General features: G+C 36.7%; 1 pseudogene; it reads right to left on the bottom strand.

Annotated features, from left to right (window-relative positions):
- Positions 1-393: 393 nt before the first annotated feature.
- LOC113188001 (dnaJ homolog subfamily A member 1 pseudogene) lies at positions 394-4,717 on the bottom strand (annotated as a pseudogene).
- Between the last annotated feature and the right edge of the window lie 2,055 nt (positions 4,718-6,772).

A 6,772-nucleotide genomic window follows, 5' to 3' on the forward strand; every position in this document is an offset into this window, starting at 1 on the left:
CTTATTGCCAGTTAAATACAGAGCTTTAATTTTATAGCTTAACAATGAAGAATCATACACTGAAATCAACACATATACCTAGTATTTCAGTCCAAGTTTGTCCACATACATAGTTGAAATCACAAGGTTTGGCCTAATAACATGCCAGGAGAACTTTTTAAAAGTAGTTTTTACAGGTATTAAACAACTTTTTGCATACTGAAGTCATCATATATACAGGGCAAAGTTAGAGCTTTTATATTTGCATTTATTCTTCATTTAACTTTTAAAACACTACTATAATTGAATATTAAAACAAAACAATAGGATATAGTGAACATATTATGATTATAGTCCTTCACTCATTCACTCCTCCATATAAAATGTCTGCAGTTAGTGTTATTCAGTGGCCCATTAAAAGGTTTGACACTGAACACTACCTCTGGAATGATGTTCATAATCCTCACATGCTTCTCCATTATAATGGTGCAATCTTTCCTGATTTGGATCAAAGGCCATTAGTTCTACCTAATCCATTTCATCAGTCTCTTCTACTTCCTTCTATTCAGGTGGGAATTTTTCCATCAAAGAGGGTTTGTCAGGAGAGAGAAAGCCATTTTCAGAAGAGTTTACCTAAACTTGATGATTAGGTGACTCTTTTCATATGGTCTATGATAAATTGGCATACCTTCATTTAGCACACACTTTATATCTCCATGCTTGACAATCTGACCCAGATAAGAGATGTTGACTGTGGTTCGATTGTCAAGAGTGGATACTGACTTCTGGAAGCCACATAATGCTTCCACCAGCTGTATGTCCATACACATGAAAAGAAGTCCATACACGACTCATAGAGTAAAAATAACATGGTCCTTCTGATCTAACACAATGATAATATTTTCTGGTTCCAGTCCTGGCTCTTGGTCTCCTTCACCATGGAATGTTATCTTCTGACCATCTTTCATGCCATTGTCAATTTGAAATTCTAGAAGCTTTTTCTCTCAAACTATTTTCCTTTCTTTCTTTTTTTTTAATTGGTTGTTCACAACATTACAAAGCTCTTGACATATCATATTTCATACATTAGATTGAAGTGGGTTATGAACTCCCAATTTTACCCAAAATGCAGATTGCAGAATCACGTCGGTTACACATCCACAATTTTATATGATGCCCTATTAGTAATTGTTGTATTCTGCTACCTTTCCTATCCCCTACTATCCCCCCTCCCCTTCCCTCACATCTTCTCTCGCTACCCCATCTACTGTAATTCATTTCTCTCCTTGTTTATTTTCCCATTCCCCTCACAACCTCTTATATGTAATTTTGTATAGCAATGAGGGTCTTCCTTCATTTCCATGCAATTTCCCTTTTCTCTCCCTTTCCCTCCCATCTCATGTCTCTGTTTAAAGTTAATCTTTTCTTCCTGCTCTTCCTCCCTACTCTGTTCATAGTTGCTCTCATTATATCAAAGAAGACATTTGGTATTTGTTTTTTAGGGATTGGCTAGCTTCACTAAGCATAATCTGCTCTAGTGCCATCCATTTCCCTGCAAATTCCATGATTTTGTCATTTTTTAGTGCTGCGTAATATTCCATGGTGGATAAATGCCACATTTTTTTTTTATCCATTCATCTATTGAAGGGCATCTGGGTTCGTTCCACAGTCTAGCTATCGTGAATTGTGCTGCTATGAACATGGATGTGGCAGTATCTCTGTAGCATGCTCTTTTAAGGTCTTCAGGGAATAGTCTGAGAAGGGCAATAACTGGGTCAAATGGTGGTTCCATTCCCAGCTTTCCCAGGAATCTCCATATACTGCTTTCCAAATTGGCCTCACCAATTTGCAGTCCCACCAGCAATGTACAAGTGTACCCTTTTCTCCACATCCTCGCCAGCACTTGTTGTTGTTTGACTTCATAGTGGCTGCCAATCTTACTGGAGTGAGATGGTATCTTAGGGTGGTTTTGATTTGCATTTCTCTGACTGCTAGAGATGGTGAGCATTTTTTCATGTACTTGTTGATTGATTGTATATCCTCCTCTGTGTCTGTTCAGGTCCTTGGCCCATTTGTTGATTGGGTTATTTGTTGTCTTTTTGTCTAATTTTTTGAGTTCTTTGTATACTCTGGATATTAGGGCTCTATCTGAAGTGTGAGGAGTAAAAATTTGTTCCCAGGATGTAGGCTCCCTATTTACCTCTCTTATTGTTTCTCTTGCTGAGAAAAAAACTTTTTAGTTTAAGTAAGTCCCATTTGTTGATTCTTGTTATTAACTCTTGTGCTATGGGTGTCCTATTAAGGAATTTGGAGCCCGACCCCACAATATGTAGATTGGAGCCAACTTTTTCTTCTATCAGACACAGAGTCTCTGATTTGATATCAAGCTCCTTGATCCATTTTGAGTTAACTTTTGTGCATGGCGAGAGAAAGGGATTCAGTTTCATTTTGTTGCATATGGATTTCCAGTTTTCCCAACACCATTTGTTGAAGATGCTATCCTTCCTCCATTGCATGCTTTTATCCCCTTTATCAAATATAAGATAGTTGTAACTTTGTGGATTAGTCTCTGTGTCCTCTATTCTATACCATTGGTCCACCCGCCTGTTTTGATACCAGTACCATGCTGTTTTTGTCACTATTGCTCTGTAATATAGTTTGAAATCTGGTATCACTATACAGCCTGATTCACACTTCCTGCTTAGAATTCCTTTTGCTATTCTGGGCCTTTAATTTTTCCATATGAATTTCATGATTGCTTTATCTATTTCTACAAGAAATGCCATTGGGATTTTGATTGGCATTGCATTAAACCTATAGAGAACTTTTGGTAATATTGCCATTTTGATAATGTTAGTTCTGCCTATCCATGAACAGGGTATATTTTTCCATCTTCTAAGATCTTCTTCTACTTCTCTCTTTAGGGTTCTGTAGTTTTCATTGTATAAATCTTTCACCTCTTTTGTTAGGTTGATTCCCAAGTATTTTATTTTATTTTTTTGAGGATATTGTGAATGGAGTGTTTTTCCTCATTTCTGTTTCAGAAGTTTTGTCGCTGATATACAGAAATGCCTTTGATTTATGCAAGTTGATTTTATATCCTGCCACTTTGCTGAATTCATTTATTAGTTCTAGTAGTTTCTTTGTAGACCCTTTTGGGTCTTCTAGGTATAAAATCATGTCGTCCGCAAATAGTGATAATTTAAGTTCTTCTTTTCCTATTTTTATGCCTTTAATTTCTTTTGTCTGTCTAATTGCTCTGGCTAGTATTTCAAGGACTATATTAAATAGAAGTGGTGAGAGAGGGCATCCCTGTCTTGTTCCAGATTTTAGAGGGAATGCCTTCAACTTTTCTCCATTCAGAATGATGCTAGCCTGAGACTTAGCATAGATAGCTTTTATAATGTCAAGGTAAGTTCCTGTTATCCCTAGTTTTTCTAATGTTTTGAACATAAAGGGATGCTGTACTTTGTCTAATGCTTTCTCTGCGCCTATCGAGATGATCATATGGTTCTTATCTTTAAGTCTATTGATGTGGTGAATAACATTTATTGATTTCCATATATTGAACCATCCTTGCATCCCAGGGATGAATCCTACTTGATCATGGTGCACAATTTTTTTGATGTGTTTTTGTATTCGATTCGCCAGAATTTTATTGAGGATTTTTGCATCTAGGTTCATTAAAGATATTGGTCTGTAGTTTTCTTTCTTTGAGGTGTCTTTGTCTGGTTTCGGATTCAGGGTGATGTTGGCCTCATAGAGTGAATTTGGAAGAGCTCCCTCTTTTTCTATTTCCTGAAATAACTTGAAAAGTATTGGTATTAATTCTTCTTTAAAGGTTTTGTAAAACTCTGCTGTATACCCATCCGGTCCTGGGCTTTTCTTGGTTGGTAGTCTTTTGATTGCTTCTTCAATTTCATCCATTGATATTGGTCTGTTCAAATTGTGTGTATCCTCCTGACTCAGTCTGGGCAAATCATATGACTTAAGAAATTTATCAATGTCTTCACTATCTTCTATTTTATTGGAATATAGGTTTTCAAAATAATTTCTAATTGTCTTCTGTATTTCTGTAGCATCTGTTGTGATATTGCCTTTTTCATCTCGTATGTTAGTAATTTGAGTTCTCTCTCTTCTTCTCTTCATTAGCATGGCTAAAGGTCTGTCGATCTTAGGACTGATCCTTTCCCCATGGCCCTGGCACTCCATGCACCCAGACTGAATTTGCTGAACCATTCGGGGGCCTATCAGATACGTTCACATTTGCATTCCAGTAATAGGCAGTTGGGACAGCACTCGACTGCTCCTTTCTTACCACCTTGGCCTTCACATTTGTCACAAATCACATTCTTTTGCAGAATTAGTTTTTTCATTGCACCATTGTATAAATCTTCTAACACTACTGAGAGCTGATGCACAATGTTTTTACCTCTCCTTTCTCTCTGCATCCTTCCTCCTCCTCCAAAAAAACATACCAAAGATGTCCATGGGGGAGATAAAACACCGTTCCACCTTCCTTAATTGCTTGTTCTCCTCCTTTGTCATATAATTCTCTTTTCTTGGCATCAGAGAAAACTTCATAAGCTTAAGAAATCTGTTTAGACTTTTCTCCTTCTTTTGGATTCTTATCAGGGTGGTACTTCAAGGCCAGTTTCCTGTAAGCCTTTTTCAATTCTTCCTGGGTGGCATTGGGTTTGACCCCCAAAACCACATAGTAAGTGGTTTCTTTCACCATTTTCTACTGCTGGTGAGCGGGCCGATGTGGGAAAGTGGAAAGGAGCTCATAACTGTGCAGCTTGGACAGCTGCCGCTCCTCCACTTCTCACTGAGTGTTCTGGAAAGTTCTGCTAATTACTGTTTTAATTACTCTAATTTGCCCAACTGAGATCCACTTGTAAATTGGAAGGGATTATGGGGGGAAAGAGCAATATTACAGACCTATAGCAAATCTTGAAATTTCTTTTCCTCCACACAAATTCTTGATAAGCAAAAAAACAAGTGGTTCCATAGACTTACAACATTTCTGCAACAATGATGATAACCTGTATTTTGTCACAAATTATATAAAATATGTAATGTCATAATTGCTTATTTAATGATTCATATCTTCATTTTATGGAAGAACTAAAGCCTGGAAATTTAAGTGATGTAATCAAGGGTACCTAACTAGCAAGTGACAGGATTTGAACTTAGTCTGACTCCAGATCTCAGATTCTCTCTGCTACACAATAAGTGCCACTATGCAATCATGCAGTGGTAATTCTTTGTTTATGAGAATGTCCTTTGTTAACAGTTTGCCCTGTTTCTAATGAATTAGAAAACAAGTCCATTGCTGATGGTTTACTCGTGGAAGGCTGACCTGTGTCTTTTCTGACAATATATGCAGAGCAAGGTAATTCAATCACTGTGTAGACCTCAATGGCGATGGATTCAGCTTACTGATGGTTGGTCCTTATTTCTCATCTCAGAAGGCCACAATGCCCACAGGCTTAGTTTGCAAACTTTCTTCTACTCTTTACTATACCTACATCATAAGCTGCAAGCTTAAAAAAAGAATTTTTAAACATAGATACCTGATGAATATAATTATGCAAAAAGCACATGGGTCAAAGACAGAAGAAAAATACAGAAATGAAAATTCTTATATTAATAAAGCAATATTATGGAAAAGAACTTTAAGAATCTATGTCAGTATGCTCGTCTTTACAATTTAAAAAGTAAGAAAATATCTCTCAATTTATTTAAATATTAAATATCATGAAAATAGTATCTGGATTTAAAAATAAGCAAAGATTCTCCAATAAAGTATATTTTGACTTGTCATAAGAGTTTCACTTCCCCTTTTGTCTACCCTCTAAGGCCTAAGAATATGCAGAATGACCACAAGGAGAGAATTGAGGAACAAAAGGGGCTGGGCAGATAGAAACTGTGGGTGTACAGATACTATAAAAGTAAACAAAAGAAAGAATCGGACAAAAGAGTGAAAAGAAAACAAATCTTTTCTGCTTTCAACTGCTCCAAAAGAGAATGGTCGTAAAATAAGAAGAAAAACTGCTTGAAGTAAATATGAAGACCTAGGAGGGGTAGAAAAGGAGGAGGGAAACATTAGCTAGAGATTTAAAAAATAAATAAGTAAATAACGGGAAATGAAAGTATTAAAAAACAAACAGGAAGTGCATCTGAGAAGCTGAAGAGGAAAGAATAACAAATGAGTTTAAGAAATATGTTGATTAAACACAAACATGAGCAATTTCACATACATCTATCCAGCTGCTGCAAATGTGGAACATGCCCCATTTCTAAATGTCCACCTCAAACCAAAAACCAACATTAAGCTTGTTCAACTCCAAACTCCTGTTTCTTGTCCCTTCCTCATTCCCAAATGTCTTCACAAGTTTGAAACCAAAAGATACTTATGGTGATATAATTTGGTTACAATGACTTGAAGGGTGGGAAATTATAGCTGGATCATTGAAACCCAGGTCCCAGAAGACCAAGATCTCAGACTGATCAAACCCTAAAATAGGGGCTGGGGATGTGGCTCAAGTGGTGGTGCACTTGCCTGACATGCACTGGGCGCTGGGTTCCATCTCCAACACCATTAAAAATAAAATAAAGATATTGTGTCCACCTAAAACTAAAAAAGAAATATTTTTAAAAAACTAAAATAGTTATCCAAAACCTGGAAACAAGACAAGACCACCATCAGACCTTTCATTCTCTTTATCAGTGCATTTTCTAAACAATCTTGCTGTTAGCCATCTGATTGTCTTGGACTGTGATTTAGTTT

Source organism: Urocitellus parryii, chromosome 4 (assembly GCF_045843805.1).
Source record: "Urocitellus parryii isolate mUroPar1 chromosome 4, mUroPar1.hap1, whole genome shotgun sequence".
NCBI classification, from domain to species: domain Eukaryota; kingdom Metazoa; phylum Chordata; class Mammalia; order Rodentia; family Sciuridae; genus Urocitellus; species Urocitellus parryii.